We start from the raw sequence: 20,396 nt of genomic DNA on the forward strand, positions 1-20,396 counted from the left end.
CGCTTTCTTTTATACAACTTATACAAATTATGCAAATGCAACTTTGTTAGGCTGACATACTTTTGCGCAGTATGTCAACACATTTCTTTCAAGAGATCAAGGTCATTTTAAAGAAACAATATCCAATTTTGTAATCACAATGACATTGTAAGATATTTTCATCTCATTTTAATTAAAGATCGTATATGCTTATAGCAACCATTATGCTGAAATAACGGATTGACTAAAGGTTAACAAAAGAAATACATATCTAAAACATATTATAGGACTAAAATGGGTTAAATATTAAAAGGAGCTTCCAATGGTAGAAATATTTTAATTTGTATTTTGTATATTTCAATATGCTCCTAATACAATTCAGTACAGACAATTGCCATTGGGATTTTTTAATTGGCTTAATATTAGCATACACTATACATAATGCCTAACATTTTGGTTGTAAATATAGATGATTAAAAGGTGAAAAATCCCTTTTTTCCCAACTATGCTATGAAATACTTTGAAGTTTTAAAACTGTTCAACTGTCAAGATTACCATATGGCAAGAGTGTTGCGCAAATATACCAAGGGAATTGATGCTTTGATATAAAGTTTATGATGCCTAGAAGGCTAACTATTTTTAACTACATTTTCTTGTGAACTGTTCCCATTTGCTCTGTAGTGCAGAAATGGACAGCTTTTACCTCTGCGGGAATGTAATAGCAAAGTTTCCACATTTCCTACCATTCTATACTGTCTCAGAATGGATAAATAGCAAAACAACTAAAAATAACTTCAACAGAGCTATATAGCATAAAATGAAAAAGCACAGCACTTTGCTAAAATGGAACTAATGTATATATGGGTAGTTAATTTCACAGCAAGAGTAATTTTCCATTATGGAGTGCAATCACTTTCCCCTTGAATTTCTGGATTTTCTTTTGGTATTTGCACGGTTTTGGAATAAAAAAATCACTCTCTCTCTCTCTGTATCTATATCTATATCTATATTTATTTATCTATCTATACCTATATATCTAAGCTATATCTCAGGTGGTATATAAATATGATAGATAGACAGATAGAAAAAATATCACATATTTTTTTTGCTTCACGTGCTTTTGATCAGGCATGAAATACAACATGGAGAGATATGACTGCTTATTCTGAGATTGTGCTTCGGTGAAATAAGAATGCATATAAGCTTGCTATCTGCCAGCAGAAACTGGGTGGTAGAATAGCATGTTTATTGCCTTGGCTTGGGTGTCTCTAGATATGAAACGAGACACACAAGACTAGGAATGTTTCTGCACAAGCCACACTGAAATGAATGAAAGCTGTGTAAGAGTGAACTTGGGGCCCTGGCTGTCACCTAGCAGAAAGCAGGAGAAGGCACAGAGAAGACACAATTCTGTTCATTCCAGATACTTCATTGCATCAATCATTTGCAAGATGGGATGAGGGAGTTACTGGCTGACTTACAGCACAACAGTACGGCAAGCTAGTAATGTTATACCTGTGCAATTTATGTAAGATGCACAATTTGTGTTAAAATAGAATAAGCCCATTGGAAAGAATGGCTTGCTTTTACATAATACAGTATGTGCAAATTTTGTATTTGCACAACTTGCACAGCTTAAGCAAATGGTACAAATGCAATATTACCAAACTGATGTACTGTTTCGCAGTATGTCCACCACAGATCTCTAGACACTCTTCCCATAGGCAAGGCAAAGATTACTATCTATCTAAATTCCCTGTCATGTTTTTACAGAGGGACAGGACATATTATTGAGTTAATTTTTCCTTCTATAAGGAAACAGTGATCTGGGTGATCACCCTGCATTTGATATCCTCTATATCTAGCAGTTCCATTGCTTCACTTCTTCAGAGCCCCTTCCCCACTTTTTGGACAGAAGACTCTTCTTCTAGCCCTTATCACTTGTCCTCCAAGATCTAATATAATGAGGCCTCACTGACCATGCTGCACCCACCACCCTGAGGGTAATGCCTTCTTCTAGCCAGGTCAAACTCTCCTGTCTGTCTTGATATGTCTCAAGTATCAGTCATCTTGTGCCGGGAGAAGCCATGGGAATGGGGCCATAGCTCAGTGGTAGAGCATCTGCTTTGCATGCAGAAGATTCCAGGTTTAATCCCTGAAGCATCTCCAAGTAGGGCTTGAAAGACTACTGTCTGAAACCCTGGAGTCAGAGTAGATAATACTGAGCTAAATGGACCAGTGATCTGACTCAGTGTCAAGCAATTTTCTATGTGCCAGCCAGGACCTATGATGGAAGAAAACGTGCAGCAAAGCAATTTAGTATCCCAATCTGGCTATCTACCACAGGCTTGCTTTCATTTCAGTAAAATGTGTACATGAGAAGTTCCTAATGCATTGTGCCAGCATGAGTTTTTACACACATGGCTTTTAGTTCACATCTCCTCCGGAATGAAAGGTGCGAGTTCACATATCAGCTGGATTTACCCTGAAGTCGCAGTGAGCTATCAGGGACCAGATCACACACTATTCTGGCTTTCCCTGAATTAGGGCTGCACTTCAGGATTAGCCTGAATTATGTCCAGGGTAAAAAAAAATTCCTCTATTTTGCAGCAGCTTTTTTCTGAAAAAACCCTGAGGTTTCTGGTATGCCCCGATGCTTCTCTGCAATGTGTGGATGGGCCATTGCCAATAAATTGGCTTTCCCCCAAAACTCGCACTTTTGTGGTTCTAAAAAAATATATATAGTTGCAGGGTGGGTTTGCGGAACACCAAGCATCAGCAGAGGGCGCTGCTTGGAAATGGCAACTTGTCTGGCTGGTCTTCCACAAGGAAGGGGAGTTTGACAGCTGTGTTCCTTATGGGCTGCTTTCTCGACTGTGGCTAGCTTTGCTTGGGAAGAATCCAGGCTGTTATTGAAATGGGCTAAACAGAGAGCTGGCGCCCTTTCAGAATCTGTAATAAGAGAAATATAGCAAAGGGCTTTGGACACTGGAAGTACTGCTTGCTGTGTACTTCTTCAAGGCTGACTTCCTTCCCCCTCCCACATAGCCTGCCTTTTCCCAGCAAGCCGGCTGGAACCAAAGGCTGGAGGGGAGAGAAACTACTTGTGATCAATCATGCAGCTCTGGCTGTGTTTACCTAGGATGGAGTGCAGGCAAAATAGTGCCACACATATTTTTGCTGGTGATGGGGAGGCAGTGTTGTGGTGCAGGGAACACAACTTTCGCAGGTAGGCTTTGGGCAGGGGGAGATTGTGTTTGCTTCTGGCTGTGTTAAAAAAAGTATGGTGAATCTAGAAAATCCATTCCAGGCTGAGCTCAGAAAACAGTGTTGGTAGGTGGTGGTGGTGGTGGTGGTAACCCTTATACAGAAAAGATTGGTGCAAGGTTCATTTTGCGGGGGGACTAATGAAGCGGGTGGCTTTTCACCATGTGTTGGAAACTCAGAGCTTAATTTTCAGAAATGAGAGGTGCCGAGACTCAAGTCCAGGATTCAGGTATGACCGCAATAGCACTCTGCACATGCTAAAAGGAGCTTTTTTTCTTGCTTCACTTCGTTTGGAATGGTTCTAGGTGGGCCCTACTACTAATTAAGCCCTGTCAAAATGTGAATTGTCAAGAAGTCAGCCCAGGCTAGCGTCTCCCCAGCTTCTCATTCATTTTTGCAAGTCAAGAAAGGAAACTTTGGGATAATTCATGTGTGTGGTTGGGGAGGAATCACTGAAAAATAGAGCCCATTGATTTTGTTCACACAAATAAATTATCCCAGAGGATCCATCAGTTGTTATGCATGCCATAAGGATAAAAATGATACACACACACACACACACACACACCCAATTGGGAGTGGTTTCTATGCACATCTATGCAGATACATTCGGTGAGATAACACTTCAGGTAAAGCGTTCTGTTGTTTTGACTAGCCAGTCTTGTGGAATGCCAACTGTCAAACTAACAACAACAAAAGGTCTCTCGCCTCCTCCTCTGGGATGTGATTGGTTGGAGAAAAAACCCAGAGAAAGCTGTGGGAATGCACACAGGAAAAAGATCTGCAGGGAATGCGGAGAGGAACCAGCGCTTTGTGAACAGTCCATTTAATTCCCCCAAATTAAACAGCTGTGAATCTGCTGCAAAGCAGATCTGCTCTTCAGATACCCCATGGCTTGGATGAAGCGATTCCTTGCAGCTCCTGCTATCTATCACTCACTGTGTGGACTCTTTGTGTGTTTGCTAAAAGTATAGTTAATATACTTGATTGATTTATCACTTGCGCCAGTCCCACCCACTCCAGGTCCAAAGAGTTGGCCCAACATGACACAATTAAGCCTACTAACCTGAAAACATAATAATGTATGCAGGCAAATCATACCCCCGCCTCCATAGTAATAAGATTTGCTGTTTTTTTAAGGCTAAGTAACTGCTTTTTAATGTTATAGTGTTTATCCTAATCCTGGGGTCTTTAAATTTGCTAAATCATACAGGATAAAATATGGCAAGAGGCATATTTTGTCATTGTATCTGAATGAAATAGTAAAGATGTATCATCAAGTTGGGAGGATTAGCAATAGAGCTTTGTCATATTCATTCTTCAAAATCAGTCATATTAGTAGAAGCTTTGTGAGACATCTGTGCCATAGACTGGAGATGAAATACAAATAAAACCACATAAAGTTATTATAAATGTTGTGTCTACAGAGCTGAGATAAAGACAGTCCATGGGTGAGAATACAAAGTTCTCAGAAATTACAAGACAATAGTAGAGACAAGACAATAGTAAAGAGCCAGCGTGGTATAGTGGTTAGAGTGCTGGACTAGGACCGGGGAGACCCGAGTTCAAATCCCCATTCAGCCATGAAACTAGCTGGGTGACTCTGGGCCAGTCACTTCTCTCTCAGCCTAACCTACTTCACAGGGTTGTTGTGAGGAGAAACTCAAGTATGTAGTACACTGCTCTGGGCTCCTTGGAGGAAGAGCGGGATATAAATGTAAGAATAATAATAGTACCTTTCTATAACTTAGAATACTCAAATGATGTATTAGAAGTTTCCTAGGTATAGACTGGAAATCTACCCAGTCTTAAATGCACCTTCTTACGAATATGAATATGATGACAGAAGTTCCCAAAGTGGTTTACATAGATATAAACAATCAAGTAAGTAAGTAAGTAATTAAGTAAGTAAGTAAATAAAATGGCTCCTTGTCCCCAAAGGGCTCGCAATCTAAAAATAAACATAAGATAGACACCAGCAACAGCCACTGGAGGGATGCTGTGCTGGGGATGGATAGGGCCAGTTGCTCTCCCACTGCTCAATAAAGACAATCACCACTTTTAAAAGGTACCTCTTTGTTCAGTTAGCAGGGGGACCTTCTTATTTCTGCTGGACCATTACAGGAAGGAGTGGGGGAAGCTCTTCTATTTCTTCTCATTCTTCCTTCCAATTAGTCACAATGGCTGTGACACAAACTAGTCATAATATGGCAAACAAGTCTACTGGAGAAGGAAGTGCTCTCTACTCAACTCCAGTATTACAGAAGTATTCAAGATTTCCCTAACAGGCATGTTACACATGAGCTGACAAGCCAATCATATATTCAGGGACAGCCTTATGATGTGTGGCTAAGGCTATTTTGTTAGGCTTTTGCTGCAGCAATAAGAAACAGAAGAGGCTTTCTTTTTTGTGTCACCTTCACATTCATATTACAGCTGCACTGGAACATCAGAAATTAAGAATGGCAAGTTACAATAAGGACAAGGAGATACTGGGGGCATCAAGATAAACCTCTTTCAAGTCAGCCTCTCTCAAGAAAGAGAGGACAAAGAATTCAGTAGGCACAGGGACAGTCATGAAGTGGGTGTCCCAGATCAGATAGTTCAGAGGATATGATAGAGTGGGAAGATCCTATGACCCAGACCCCCGGTGACTTGGTGCTGCTAGGATGCTTGCTTTAGGAGAACCTTAGTCAGCACCTCCACCATGGTCCCAGGACACAGCCCTGCCTCCATCCTCTGACTCACAGGAGCCCTTTGAGGGCCTCCCAGAGTCACTCGAGCCAGTGCCTATGAAATCAAGTGAGGCCCTTTAGAAACCGAGCCATCACCAGGGAAAGGACAGGCCAATTCCTTCTGCCTGGTAGCAGTCTGCTCCAAGGAGTTGCTGGGGCGACATCTATTGTGTATTGTAATAGGCAGTTTTGTGGTCCTGCTTAGAGCTTGTTTGACACTCTCTTGTCAAACAAGGGTAAGCTTTGAATATCCATTTTATCAATCATCCTTCTTTGAATTCATTTCTTTCCAATGATCCCAAATGATTCCACCCTGAGCCATTTTGGAAGGGCAGTATATAAATCGAATAAAAACAAACAAACAAACAAACAAACAAACAATGCTATGAGTTTTCACTTCAGGATTGGCCAGTGCTCTCTATAGACAGTGGAGGGGTGTGTGTGGTGACAGCAGCAGAACCCACCTTTAAAAATTGCCAACGCTGCCACCACTGCCAAGCAGTCAGTGGGCCTGGTCCGGCACTCAACCCAACATCCAGTGGGCCTGGCCCACTCTGCCATGCGGCCTGACCTGCCGTTCAGATGGCTGATTCATCCAAATGTTCATTCCATAAACTCTCTTGCAAACACTAATACTACTCCAGATTTAAAAAGAGTGAAACACTTGTAAGAAATTTCAGAGGAAGCTACTGTTATCCATTAACCATCCACGAATTCTAAATACTCTAGCAGAATTTTTCTCAGCTAAAATGGCTTTAGGCTGATTTCTCTTTTAAAAATGAACAACAAATCCCTCTTATCTATCCTGAGCGAAGGGAAATAAGATTATTTCTTGCTGTTATGTGAAAGAATAAAGCATAGCACAGACCACAAAACTATTCAGGAGAACAGACCCATATAGAGGCAAGTAAACCCAAACACCACTTGGTTCAAAGCAGACAGAGCTCTTGTGGCAACTAGATATGTAAATCATTATATGAAGTAAGCAAGTGAGAGAAACAAATTCACAGAGGATATGTGAATGTAGCTGTGGTAACTCACACAAGGTTATGGGCAAGTGCATGTGTTGAGGCAGGGGCATATCTATAGGGGGCAGGGGGGGCACGTGCCCCGGGCGCCACTTGAAGGGGGGGGCACAATTTCTTAAAATTAAATAATTAAAAAAAAGGGCCACCAAAAACAAAATGGCCACTGGGCATGCTCAAATGGCCTCTGTGAGGCCCTAGGGTATGCCACGCCTCGCAGAGGCCATTTGAGCATGCACAGTGGCCATTTTGTTTTCAGCGGCCATTTTAAAAATATATATATTTTTAAAAATGACCACCGCACATGCTCAAATGGTGCCTGTGAGGCCCTAGAGGCCAGTGGGAGGAGGGGGAAACTTTGCAGACCCCCCACAGCCTTTAAGATGTCCCCCAAAGGGGCTACAGGTAATTTTTTTAAAAAATTAATATAATATGTCACTGTACACATATTCAGATTGGCACTAAGTACAGAGAATAAGGGCTTGTGAATACTGAGCTGAAGTTTATGAGCTGAGATTGTATCCATTTGCTCTTACTTTGCTTCTTGTGATAAGTAAGTTAAATGTGATGTCTTAATAATATGGCTATTAATGGTCAGTTTGTCTTTGAATCAATGTGAAATCCTTAGTATTAAGGCCCACTGGGAGTTTCTTGCTCTTTCTCTCATTTTTACTGTCTTTCTGAAATACTAGAATATATTCCAAGCAGTGACGCAGTTTACTCTGCATATCCTTTAATTATTTTCAGAGTATCTGGGAAAAGTCAAATTCTCCATTTATTTTTAAAACTTATGTAATCGTGATGCTACAATGCATAGCAGAGAATTAGACAGGCACTTCTTTTAGTTTTTCCAAGTACAACTCCGCATAATATTTGGGGATTTCATGAGCCCCAGCATACTGAAATTTGTCGTTTTCCAGCATTTTAACCAGAGCTATCCAAACAAATTAATGATAGCCCCACAATTTGGATAGTTTTAAAAAATAAATCTGAAGTGGTAGATAGGAGCTTGACCACATGTGTGATATTGGTAATTTTTGTAATTTTTTAAATTTTTAAAATAAAAGTTTTCTGAAACATGTGTGTCAGTCAGATGTATGTTGGGGGGGTGGCGGGGGGTGCGGCGGGGGTGGCGCAATTTCAGTGCTTGCCCTGGGCGCCGTTTTCCCTAGTTACGCCACTGTGTTGTGGGTTATTCCAGCTTTTCATGCTTACAATTTCTAATTAGACTTGTAAATAAAACAGGATGTGTTTTATTTAAATAAAAATCTACCTACTCCATAGGTAAGGTAGACTCTTATGCTGAAAGACATGTAGCAAAACCCTGTGCAGTTTTACTCAGAAGTAAGATCCACTAAGTTCAGTGAGCAAGATGCAGACTCTGGTAATCATGACTAAGTCCCATTAATTTAATGGGGCTTACTTAATCATGGTCCATTTCTTTCAATTGTAATTGGTCATCCTAGTCTGGATCCTGCTCCATGAGACTAACTCCTGTCCAATGACACTAATGCCTAAGTAACTATGCAGAGGACTGCATCCTTAGCTTTACACAAGTAAGTGAATCACCATTTTGAAGGACATCTTGCACATTTGGTAAAGATCTATTTAAACTCTCTAAGTGCTAAACAGCTTTTAAAACAGAAAACAATTACAAGGACGTCTCATATCTTGTCCATTGTCATATCTATCAAAATCCATATTTACTCGAATAGAAGATGACTCTGAATTTAAGGTGGCGGCGGTGACCCCACCCCCCAATCTCTAACATAAATAACTTGGGGGGAAACTAGTCTTGGAGGCTATTCACACATGTGCAAAATGTGTGCTCGCTCCGCAAACCTGGGCTAAGAGAAGGGGTACTTGAGTGGGCAGCCGAGCCCAGTGGTTCTCATGATCATTAAAAATCAGGCTAGTGGAGGCTAGCCTGATTTTTGCTGATCATGAGAATAGCCCCATAGTATTTTTGTTAGTCTGTCTCCGGCTTATGCTGGTAAGTAACCAGGGCCACAGAAATAGCAAGACAAGAGCAGAGAACAAAATTTCAGCCCCCCTCCCCCCCGCAGAAACTCATTATAAAGTCAGGGGTTTCCTGAAGCATTATGCCCAATGACATGTGTCCCCCCACCCCGCCCCATTTCTTACTGTGATTGGATGGATAGAGAAATACTCTAAAATATGAGGTGAGACCTACCTATTCTTTTACTTCTGATTTGGGCATTTTTTGGTTCATCTTGTAAAAAGTGAATTTGACCTTGATTATGCCATTCCTCTGGCTGGACTTGAAACTAAGTTTCCATCCTGATTTTCTATGCAGAGAGCTACCAATATCTTCCCTCACCTGAATGCAGCTTATGCTCCTCTTTACTTCTCTCAGCTTCTCCTCTGCCAAAAGGATGTACCGGCAACATGCATATGGATGATGCTCCTCTTAAGGGGAACTTGAACCCTTGCCATGGGAGGGCACTCTGTATTTTCCCCACTTCTTGGGAACTCTTCTCTTTTTCCTTTATGCAGTCAAAAAGATGATTCGGAGTGTATGGAAGTGTAAATGATCTAAGGCAGTGTTCTTCACTGTAAAACCCAGGGCCCAGTGGTGGTCACCATCAACCCTAAATGTAGCCCTCTAGCTGTTTATTGGGTTAAGCTTTGGCCAAAGCTGAATATTCTGTAAAGTCCCCCTGGCACCATGTGGAGACTACCATTCCTATCATGCAGTGCTATGCATTGCTCAGTGCTGGTAGGGCTCCTTTAAGGGAAACATAACCATTTTATTACCCTGCACCATCTTGGAAGTGTGGCCCTTCTCAGTGCTTCCCCCACAGAATGTTTGAGAGCTCCATCTCTCTCTTAATATGCCTCTCTAAGCACTGAGAAAAGTGCAGTACTGTGCAGAGGTCAGCACAGTGAGAAACGGCTCTTGCATTTAAGGTTTTTTGCAAAAACGCCACCCCCCCCTTTTAAAAATAGTGAAGATAGCTGGTCTAAAAGGATTCAAACCCCAGTATGGTAATACGTAACTCTCTGTTTCTGCCCCGATATCTTCACCAGGGGCTCATTTAGTGGATGGTTGTGAAATTGTTATGGGGGAATCGTCATGTCATCCTGAGTGGATTTGCTTCTTCCTTGCCTGGCCCACACGGGGAAGTTGTCACTATGTTACCTTGTGACTGGCATTACCATGATTGTTCATTGTGGGTAGCATTAGCACCACATTTCGGGTCCCTGTTTACTTCTTTTACTACTCTAGTTTTCTCTGTTTTGTGCTGGATGTAGCTGCGATTTTCATGTAACTGCACTATAGGACTGGTCTGCCCATCTGAAATAGTATACAGGACTTAATTTAGAACCAATAAAATTCAAATGAGAGTCTATCTATAGACTTTCTAGTTTTTGTTTGATCCTTTTCATGTGCATACCACCAAAAATGTACAGTGTTAATGTTGTGCATAACTGTTGTCAAAGCAGTCTAGAACACAGAGGCTCCTGGTAACTCTCGCTTAGTGGCATTTTAAATTAAATTTTTATTTATTTATTTAACATATTTTTGTACCGCCCAAAACTTATGTCTCATACTGTGACACATACCATGTTGTGTGCCATGTTAGTTTCATTACAGCCCAATGTTCTGAATACATCCTGATTAAAGTCACACATCAGGTGTGAAAACCCTTCCATCTCAGGCTCCAATCTTACGCACAAGTAAACTCAACTGAACTGAGTGAGGGTTCTTTCTGCGGAAATGTGCAGAAAATTGAGTGGTCAGTGCTGCAAAAAGCAGGAAGGGTAAAGATTTGTGCACTCTGCACATCTAACATGCTATTGAGGTCATAATAATACAGAGGAGGACAAATAAGCATTCACCTCCATCTATCCAAAATATTGATTTGTAACCTTTCTCTGATTCATGCACATTGACTTGGTCTCTCGCATTTGCTGGTTGTGCTCCCTCCACATCTTTTGCGTGAAACCCAGAATATTACGTACTTCAAAACAACAACAAAATAGTAATAATAGGGAAGGTTGGAGGAGGCGGGGATCAATTTTCTCAGCCGCGTCCGCTCCGTTACATGCAAGAGGCCGATGCGAGCCTATTGTGTGTGAGCAGCATCCCCCCGCCCCGCCCCTTCCCATTCCAGCGTGGATCAAACCATCAAGAGCCAAGGGGGCAAAGAGAGAGAGAAAGAAAATGCGAAATTCTTCCGCTTGGCCAGAGTGGCCCACGAGCTGAGGGCGAAAGCGCGAGGTGTAGCTGCCAGCTGCCTTCTGGGTTTCCTGGCGAGCCGCTGATGGAGAAGGGGCAGCCTAGGAGTGGGGCGGCCCCTTCCCCTCGACTCCCCTCTGCGTTGGCGAGGCAGTGGGAAGAACGGAGCTCGGCGCCGCTCGTGGCTTCAGGAGCAGTAGCAGCAACTCGGTCGTGGGAGAGTTTCATTCAATGTGTGGAGGAAGTCCTGCGTGCGGGCAGCCCGGACTGCTTAGCGAGCGGTGCAGCTCCCTCGTCTCCTCTTGGCCGCTGAGGAGTCCCTCCTCCTCCCGGCTCCTCCGTTGCAGGAAGGCTGCTTGCCCTGGGCTTATCACCTCGGGAGAGAGACGCGCTCTGGAGGGAAAGAGAGAGAGGAGATACAAGGGCAGCAGGTAAGGGCTGCAGAGGAGGGAGCTGGGCTTTGGGAACTTGGCCGCGGGCCGCCTGGCGTTTCCAGACGGTGGTTGGGGCGGAAGCGCACGGGGTCTGTAGCCCGCCTTGTCCCGGGCGTCTAGGACTCCCAACAACGCCACTACTCCCCGCCCCTTCAGCTCGGGTTCTTTTCGACCTCTGCTCGGGCTGGCTAGGTCTGCTTTGTAGCCACAGCCGTAGAAGTGCAGGCGAAGCACACACCGCTTCTCCACTGAGTCTAGCCCACAGAAAGAGCAGCTGTGTCTCTTTTTTGTGGGGTGGGGGGAGCGGGGCGGGGCGAACATTTGCTTTGTGCAAGCGCCAACTGCCACCACCTGGGCTGTGTGCCCCCCGTAATAGAAGAAGGCGGGATGGCTTTGTTGGTTCTAACAGCCCCGGGAGGAAGGCATGGTGAGGATAACGATAAGCGAAGCGAGGGGGGGGGGGTCCCTCTGAAGCTTGAACGGGAAACGGGTTTTGTGCTGCAGAGGGGAGGATGGGTCATCCTCTGTAGACGTATACAGAGAGGGAGTCTTGTTTCCATATCTCCAGAGACAGAAGTAATTCCGGGAGAATAGAAAGCAAAAGATTGGACGCTGAGGGGGACTCTGTTCTAGACGGCTTCTCTTTGACAAGGCTTGTGTGCGCTGCCTGTTTAGCTGAAGCGCTACCATTAGGATTCTGATGCAGGAAGATGTGGCTACCAGAATCTTCGCACTTCAGTCCTATCCTCGTTTATTGGGAAGTAACTGAACTCGCGAAAAGAGGGAGAATCAACCCCTTTGCCTTTTGAGGCAACAAACCCAGACGCACTTTCTAGGAAGTAAATGTATGGAGCATAGTGCGGCTTGCTTCCTAGTAAACATATATAGAGTTGCACTGTAATTATGGTGGAAATGATTTGAACCTCCCGTTCTCTGCCCTGAATACCCAGATGATGTGTTAAAGCTTCTCCGAGTTTTCCTTCACCCTCAGTGAGGGTGCTTGCAGAAGCATCTATATAGAGGCTTTTTGTTTTTGACATTTAAATGGCTTTCTTCTAGCATTAGTTTTAGGAACTCTTAAAACTATTTTTAGAGTACAGCTGTAATTTTGTTGTTCACCTCTTGGATGGGAACTAAGATAGCGTGTGCAAGTCAAAGAATTGTGATAGAATTCTAGTGTTGGTATGGATCCAGGAGTGGATCTGACAGATGCTCTCCTGTGCATGAAACAACCATGTCAGATGCCTGTCCAGGTTCTTGAATTGTCATAATGCAATCTGGGAAGGATCTTTGTCTGAAACCCTGGAAAGTTGCTGCCAATTACAGTAGCTAATTCTTATTTAGATCAATCCACTGCCTAACAGTGCTTGTTCACGCTGAAGAAAGTCCCACTGCATTCCTTGTAGGCCTTATTCCCAGTAAAGTGTGTTTAGGATTGCTGGCTAATAAGTGGATATGTCTCATCCTGAAGTAGTGTAGCATTGAGGTTTCGAGCATGAGCTTTGCGGTTCCTAGTTCAAATGTGAACTCAGACACAAAGCCGCAATTTCTTTTGATTTCAGATTCTCGTGTGTAATATGGGGATAATATTTGTCTGCTTTACAATATTATAATAAAGATAACTTAGAAAAGAAGTTGGTAGTGTTCCTAATTATTAATTGTTACTATTATCCCTTACTTTGTATAGGGAAGGGCCTCTGAATTAACAATTAGTTTCCAGTGGGCTTCATGGTGAATCTGTTTTTCTGCCCCATATCTCTGATGTGATGACACCATAACCAGGTTTAAAGGTAGTGGCTGACATTCAGAGCAAGCAAACACTGGTGCAGCAGGAGGAATAGATGAACACTTCCAGACTAACTGCTGTGGAAGGAATGCTTTTGACAACCTCCCCTTCTCCAGGAAGCTTTGTCTACCACCTGAAAATATATCCCTGAGGGCTTCATGACCCTCGGGGATATATTTTTGGATGGCACAGAGAGCTTCCTGGGGAATGGGAGGTGATTAAAAAAAATGCCCCTTTCCCTGTGCAGGTAGTCTGGAAGTGTTAGTTTGCTCCTCTCAGCACTAGCACTTCCTGGCTCTGGATGTTGGCAACTTATTGTGGGTGATATCTCACTCATGTAGAGCAGTTTTAAAAGTGTGGTTTGGGGAAGCTTCTTGTGGGGAGCGGTTATTCGATGAGTAGTGGACTAGCTTCCCTGAAATACTTCTTGTCCTCTTTTTACAGATCTTTCATTGCAATGCACAACCAAAGGAGAATGTTGGGTGTGTTTTAGGGCACACTCTTAGGTCACACAGCCTAACAGGCCTGACCATGAACTGTGCTTCAGAATGTGCTAAGGTTCTGTGGCAGATGGGTAGGGGATGTTCCTTAGCAGATGAATTGATAATGTGGAAAAGGGTTTCCTGAAGGTAAAGTGTTCCATCTTGTCAGTGCTGACTCCTGGAAACCACAGTGCCCTGTGGTTGTCTTTGGTAGAATACAGGAGGGGTTTACCATTGCCCGAGCAGTATGAGATGATGCCTTTCAGCATTTTCCTATATCACTGCTGTCTGATATAGTTGTTTCCCATAGTCTGGGAAACATACCAGCAGGGATTTGAACTGGCAACCTCTGGCTTGATAACCAAGTCATTTCCCTGCTGCTCCATAGAGAGTATGAAAGCCACTGACATAATGAGTCTCCATGGCAGTGCTGCATGTGCTGCCTGTCCTGTGCAGAAATTGATTTTCAATATCAACTGCATTGTGCTTTGCAGCTTTTTAATTGGCCACTTGTTGTTTCTAAACAGCTTTGTGACAATGGAAGCAAAAATGCTTTGATTACTCTTCCAATTTCTCATGAATACAGGCCTTGGCAAACTTTCTTTAGCCCTAGGAGCCAATCCAAAACTTTAGGAACAAGACTGACCTCTGCTCCATGGGACTGATGGACTCCCCACCATGCTTGTGCTGACCTTGCTAGTTCATTCCTCTTCCTGGCTGCATCTGTCTGGCTGAGACAGGCAATGAACCAGTGCAACCAGGAGGTGGAGAGAACAACCACTTCCAGCCTGCTTGCTCCTCCTGATTGTGTCTATCCATTGCCTGGCTTGGGTGTTCTACTTTTCTTTCCAGGCGCCATGACAGTTCCCACTGGCACCTGGAAAACCCTGCATTAAGACAAAGAAAAATGGCATGGTAGAAAATAAAGATCTTAATATTAATAAGCACTTAAACTTTTGGTAGCATCATGGGTAGCAAACCTTTTATGAAATACTGTTGAAGACGGTGCAAAATACTACTCAAGCGCCTCAGTAATATGCGGTTGTTCTGGGCGTGTTGCAGGTCTACAATAAACTGTTCCTTCATCCATCCAGAAGTCTTGCTTCATTTAAATGACCTTGGGTAAGTTGGTCCATCCAAAACTTTATACATAGCTGTTTATGATTTACAAAGGAGCTAATGTTGTCAACTTGTCAGGTATTGCATTGGCTCCAACATAATAAATAGTTATGATATGATTTTGGAGATGTCTTGGAGTACATTCATTCTCTCAGGATGAATGGATAAACACAAAGTTCTTTCCTTTAGGCCAGGCTTCATTCCTGTTCCAAATCTGGTGCACATCTGTCACAACATTATGTGAAATTAGACTTCTGTGAGACAGGGTTGTTGTTTTTTAAAGCTGCAACTGGTCATTATCAGAGGAAGACTTTGATTTTTTTAGTTGGGGCAAAATTTCAAAAAGAGAGAAATTATTGTTATATATTCCCTAGATATTTAATGGATATTTATATTCAGTGGGGTTATGCTTGTCAATTGGTTGCCTATTTGGTTACAGCCAAATATTCTGTGAAATCAAGAATCCCCATGTGGACACAACCTGGTACTTTTTAAATGGTGGCTGTGTCTTCCGATAGAAAATATGAGAGTTTATTTCTAAGCCCCCTCCATTTTTTAGGTGTAAAGTCTTACATTGCATGTTGCAAAATTTAAATGATATAAAAATGACCAAGCAATTCTGGCAGAGCTAGCAAAGAACAAAGCAAGAAAAGGCAAACTACTAGTTATTAAAGCAATGTGAAATATACTCCTAGAAGTGCAATCAATACAGCTTGCTCTTTCATCATAGTGGAAAGGATAGTTTACTGCTTGTAAGCCAGTTCCACTGGCAGAAATTCTTGTCAGCATGTTCATGTGTTGCTGCATGTGCTGAATTGGTCAGTTTGAGGAATAAACTGTTCAAAAGTCCTAAATAAGACCTCAAATGATGAGACAACTACATACCTTAATTTAAGATTAGAGAAATGGCAAATGATCTGTTTTTGTCTCAATACTCAGATGGACAGAATGGGAAATATGGAAGACAAATATGATGTTAAAAATAATTGTAGGGATAAGAAAATATAAGTGTGTGTGTGTGTGTGTCTCTCTCTCGATATAGAGAGATGTTTGTTCTATTCTATTCTATTCTATTCTATTCATTTATTAGATTTATATACCGCCCTTCCAAAATGGCTCAGGGCAGTTTACAACACAATCAAAACAATCAAAACAAGTTAACAGTTAAAATCAAACTATAAAAACAGAATTAAACCAATTAAGCAATTCAAACTGCTAAAAAAAAAACCCCTGGAAGTCAGAGCAACAATTTAAAACAGTTTGTCAATCATTAAAAAAACCCTGGAAGGCCAGGCCAAACAGATAGGTTTTAAGGGCTTTCCTGAAGGACAGTAATGATCTCAAATTACGAATTTCTGCCGGGAGTGCATTCCACAGCCCCGGAGGAGCTACAGAGAAGGCCCGCCTCTGAGTTGCCACCAGACAAACTGGTGGCAACTGGAGACGGACCTCCTCAGATGACCTTAATGTGAGGTGGGGATCATGTAGAAGAAGGCACTCTCTAAGGTAACTCAGACCTAAGGCGTTCAGGGCTTTAAAGGTAATAACCAGCACTCTGTATTTTGCCCAGAAACATATTGGCAGCCGGTGTAACTGTTTCAAAACAGGTATAATATGGTCTCTCTGGGTTACCTCAGGCCCAGAGACCAGTCTGGCTGCCTGAATTCTGAACTAACTGAAGTTTCCGGACTACGTAAAAAAGCAGCCCCATGTAGAGCGCATTGCAGTAGTCGAGCCGGGAGGTTATCAGCTGATGCACCACTGTTTTGAGGTCATCCTCTTCGAGGAATGGGTGCAGCTGTTGAATCAGCCAAAGTTGATAGAAAGCACTCCTGGCCATGGCCTCCACCTGAGATACCAGGGTGAGGCCTGGGTTCAGGAGTACCCCCAAGCTGCGCACCTGCTCCTTCTGGGGGAGTGTAACCCCATCAAACACAGGAAGATCTAACTTTGTTTCATAATAGCAGTTTACTGAGTTCTTTCTTTTTCTCTTTGTAATTTATATCAGTCTCACACAAACCCTTCTAATATACCTTTTGTTTTACCTAATTTATATGACCATCCTCTCTAATAAAACGCTTGGTGTCCATCCGTGGACGGACACCAAGCGTGTGTCCGTGCCTCCCTCGGCTGTTCTGAGCATGCGCGGAGCGCATACTCAGAACAGTCCGAGGGAAACACGACCGCCAGCACCCGGTGGCCATGTTGAGTGGCCAGAAGGTGCCTCCCCCAAAAAGCCAGGGAAGAGGCGGCGGGGGAGATTAGCCAAGGCGGTGGCAGTGCCGCTGCCTCGGCCGGAGGAGACAGAGACCGCGACGGGGAGACGGCCGCCGCCCACTCTCCCACCCTCCCAGCTGCCCAAATTCTCCTTCCCCGCTCCCCCCCCCAAATGATTAAGGGCCAAAATGGCCCAGGAAAATGCCTCCGCGGGCGCCGCCAACCGCCCTCCCAGCTGCCCGAGACCTTACCCGTGCAGTAGTGGCTGGTAGAATAGATAACACCTCTCAAGCAGGCACAGTTCTGAAAGTTACAAATTTCTTCTCTGTGGGGGAAACCACAGTTGGCGTCCTTTCCGTCCATAGCAGCAGTTTGGGCATTTCTTCTCTGTGGGGGAAACCGCAATAGGCGTCCTTTCCGTCCATAGCAGCAGTTTGGGCATTGGCTAAGCACAGAGAGGAGCTCTGTTCGGGAGCTTCTCTCTTCTGCGCAAAAACTGCTTTCAGTTCGCCCGACTGCTGCGGGCTGCTTCGGGTAAGGAGGTCTCGGGCAGCTGGGAGGGCGGGGGGGAGGCTAGAGGGAGTGGGGCAGGGGGGGAAAACTCTCCCCTACTAGCGCCCGTTATTACAACGGGCCAGAAAACACTAGTAATTTCATAATATTTGACTAGTCAGTTTGCTGAGTTTTCTTTTGACTAGTCAAATGCCTATTCCATTATATGCTCTTTTATGCTGAGTTAGATCATAACTAGTGTTCCCTCTGAGGCAAGTTCATGTGTGTGCGTACACACAAACACAGAGTTTTTGATTTCCGCTCAGTTAATTTTAGACCCTGCTCAGGTTGAATCAGGAAGGCCCCATTCTGAATGCATGTGCACACACTGCCTTGATACTGCTACCCAGAACAAAATGTATTCGGTGCACAGATGAGAAAAATTAGAGGGAGCTCTGATCCTAACCCCTTTTATGTCTACAATTTGCCTTCCATGCATACAAGGAGCCCTGTTCATTGAGTGGTGATTTAGAATGTTGTGTGTCCAGAACTATGTTTCTATAAAAAGTATGGCAAGCATTTGTTTTAGATTGAGGTGGGAAAGTAATTGATAAGCAACAGCAATTAATTGTATTGAAACTAAACTGTGAAAGAATTATAAAAATACTATTCAGGTATTGCACAAGACTGAAAGCATAAGAAATGCATAAATGCTTAAGTAAAATATTAATTTACAACTTGATTTGTCTATGTTAGGACTTGACAGATCACAGGCACCAGGGAGCCATGGTACCTAGAAATTTAACTGTGAATCCTAGTCTAGGATATCCAGAGGTAGAGCTTTTAAACAAATAACTCTATTTAATAAAATCTTTATTTGTCCCAGGCAGCCCTGTTTCTTTTCTAAGCATGTGCCTTGTGAAGGGGATATAGAGAAGCCCATTTACCCTCTCCCTCTGCAATGGCAAACAGTAGGTCCAGTAATTTTGTCAAGTGTCCATTGTCTCACTCCTAAACCTTTGGGCTGGATCCTGGACAATTCATCAAGTCCTGTTCTATACAAAGTGCTTCTATTTGCTATATGCTTCTGCTTCTAGACAACTTACATTTATTTATTATTCCATTGATTCAAGAGCAGTAGTGGGTTAGAGTCCTCTGAAATCTTGTGTCCACAGTTTTCTCTTGAATAAAATGGTGGTATTTTGCCTAGCATGGCTGGGACTTTGAAAAAGGAATGTGTACAGTATTGTGGTCTTCCCTGTGGCTGTTACTGTATTATTATACACATAAAGACTAATTTTAGTTTGAAATACAGAAGTTGTTGCGATGTTTTAGTGACAAGATGTCTGTGCACTCTCATTTGCAAGTAAGCTGTTTTGTTTTTCATAATTCACAATTCTCTAGTAAGAAAGATCTGTTTTAATCAATTTTTCCACAGTTGCACTAAATTGGAATAAGTAGTGCAATTCCTATTGGAATAAATCCAGTTTGAGACTTTATCTACATTCCTAGTGAAAGAAACTGTTGTGTTGCCTTTCTGTTATTTTGCTGACCAAAGATGTTTGCTGTATGGGGACTTAATTAGTAAATGACAGCTGGTTTAATTTTTGAGTGGTTGGGACCCATAATACCCATGAATAATAACCATCAAATGGTCATGGAGAGGCCAGGCAGGCCTATGCAGTGCATTTTTAGATAGAGTACTGGCAGTTATCGAAAAAGCTCATAATATTTATGGTTAGTTTGACTTGCAGTTTTTCCTTCTTCTTCTTCTTCTTCTTCTTCTTCTTGGAATTACATTGTGCCTTCAACCATATGAGATATTTGGTTGAAGGCACAAAACTCAATATGGGCAAAACCTGGTAAGGAGGAGCAACTGAGGCAAAGGAGGAATGTGAATGAACTCATCTCCATTTTTGTGCCACATACAAATGTATATAGTCAGTCTCAAATTACAAGCAGATTCTCTTTCACTCACTTCACAGCCTAACTCATCTCATGGGGTGGTTGTGGTGATAAATATAATCATGTATACAAGGGGTTCCCAGCCTGTGATACTCCAGATGTTGAATTACAATTCGCATCACCCCCAGCTACAATTTATTGTAGCTGTAGTTCAGCAGTATCAGGAGTACTACTGGTTGGGAATAGGGATGTGCATGGAATTGGTTAGCCCGGTTCGAGTCCTAAATGGACTCGAACCTGACTGGACCAGTTCAGTCTGGCAGCCCCCCGAGCCCCCCCTCCCGGTTCGGTCGGGGGGGGGGGTTGTGACCTTTTTTTAATTATTGTAAATTTTTAAAACCCTTTTTCTCCTTTGGGAGAGTTCCTTGGGGTGGCGGGGGGTCCATGGAGGCTCCCCCTCCACCCACCAGCCTCTGTAATAATCCTTTCAGCTGTTTCAGCCATTTTTTCGGCCCATTTGGGCCTCCGTAATTTGGCACGGCACCCAAAATGGTGGCCGTCGCGCATGCGCCAATGGCCTCTGTGAGGCCTGGCATGATCCAGGGCCTCACAGAGAGCATTTGAGCATGTGTGGTGGCCGCCATTTTGGGTGCCACGCCAAATTATGGAGGCTTGAATGGGGCAAAAAACTGGCTGAAATGGCCGGAGGGGGTGATTACGGAGGCCTGTGGGGGGAGGGGGAACCTCCACA

General features: G+C 43.3%; 1 protein-coding gene across 4 annotated transcripts in view; it reads left to right on the forward strand.

The window, feature by feature from the left end:
- Window positions 1-11,107: 11,107 nt before the first annotated feature.
- Window positions 11,108-20,396, forward strand: part of FAM110B (family with sequence similarity 110 member B) — a 155,602-nt gene continuing 146,313 nt past the window's right edge. For 2 of the 4 annotated variants that reach the window (XM_053247624.1, XM_053247629.1), the window contains exon 1: window positions 11,108-11,641. The gene's annotated coding sequence lies outside the window, so the exon portion shown is untranslated. Of the gene's footprint in view, window positions 11,642-11,969; window positions 12,072-14,974; window positions 15,035-20,396 lie in introns of those variants that run through there. The other 2 variants (XM_053247626.1, XM_053247627.1) reach the window with 2 other exon arrangements.

The sequence above is a fragment of the Hemicordylus capensis genome, chromosome 4, assembly GCF_027244095.1.
Source record: "Hemicordylus capensis ecotype Gifberg chromosome 4, rHemCap1.1.pri, whole genome shotgun sequence".
Taxonomy (NCBI): Eukaryota; Metazoa; Chordata; class Lepidosauria; order Squamata; family Cordylidae; genus Hemicordylus; species Hemicordylus capensis.